This window comes from Arachis ipaensis, chromosome B10 (genome assembly GCF_059453495.1).
Source record: "Arachis ipaensis isolate K30076 ecotype BB chromosome B10, ASM5945349v1, whole genome shotgun sequence".
Lineage (NCBI taxonomy): Eukaryota > Viridiplantae > Streptophyta > Magnoliopsida > Fabales > Fabaceae > Arachis > Arachis ipaensis.
Window position 1 is genome coordinate 118,875,571 of NC_142435.1, and position 1,106 is coordinate 118,876,676.

The 1,106-nt window shown below is 42.0% G+C and overlaps 1 non-coding gene across 1 annotated transcript; it reads left to right on the forward strand.

Annotated features, from left to right (window-relative positions):
• The first annotated feature begins 268 nt into the window (after window positions 1-268).
• On the forward strand, window positions 269-376 carry LOC148581468 (small nucleolar RNA R71). Its single transcript, XR_015898584.1, has one exon. It is a non-coding gene; the product is annotated as a small nucleolar RNA R71 (small nucleolar RNA).
• The last annotated feature ends 730 nt before the right edge of the window (window positions 377-1,106 follow it).

The window sequence follows — 1,106 nt, forward strand, 5'->3', positions numbered from 1 at the left end:
ACTGCATTTGCTTCAGCAGGTTGGTCATCTCACAGATGCTTTGATTTAGAGCAGCAGTCTCTATGCCAGAAGATACTTCTGCAACGGCTTTTGAACGGCCTTGCTTCTGTCTGTGGTTCCGAGTCGATTCAGCTAAATCACTGATCAATTGCCAAGCTTCATCAGTGGTCTTGTACTTCTTCATAGACCCATTGCTGGCACTTTCCAATGTGGTCTTATCTTGGGGCCTCATGCCTTGTGTGATATAGCTGAGTAGCACGATCTTGTCAATCATGTGGTGGGGACATGCTTCTAGAAGATTATTGAAGCGCTCCCAGTATTCAAAGAGAGTCTCATTGTCATCCTGAACAATTGTAGAGATATCCTTCCTCAGTTTATCAGTAACTTCAGATGGAAAGAATTTCTCCAGAAACTCCTTTCTGAGTGTATCCCAGTTGGATACATTTGCTATAGGTTGAGTGTAGTACCACTCTCTTGCTTTTCCCTCAAGAGAGAACGGAAAAGCTTTCAGCAGAATTGAAGTTTCATCAGTGCCATCACGCCTGACAGTAGAACAGGCTGCCTGGAAATCTCTCAAGTGCTTGATAGGCTCTTGAGCAGGTAGGCCATGAAACTTGGGCATCAAATTTAACAGTGCGGTCTTTATTTCAAAATCTGTAGCTACCGCTGGATGATGCGCTTGAAACGGTTGCATTGTAAAATCAGGAGCTCCTTCCTCCTGAATGGTAACTCTTCTAGCTGCCATGTTTTCTACACGTAAAACAACCGAATCAGTAGAACGGGGGCTGGTTTCTTCCTCAGATTCACTTTCAGATCCGCCTTCAGAGCGGGCTAACCTATGCTGTTCTCGCCTTATTCGTGAAATTGTTCTTTCAATTTCAGGATCGAATATTAGCAAGCGCAGATCAAGAAGTGAACGTGTCATTTGGTGGAAGAAACATGCAGCTCATAGTAGCAAAATTAAATAAAATACAAATAAATAAATTCTAATTAATAAAATTAGCACTCTATTGCAACTCCCTAGCAACGGCGCCAAAAATTGATGGGAAGCAGAAGCTGGTGAATTAAAAATTTATTAAAATGGTTACGTTGCAAGTATAGTTCTT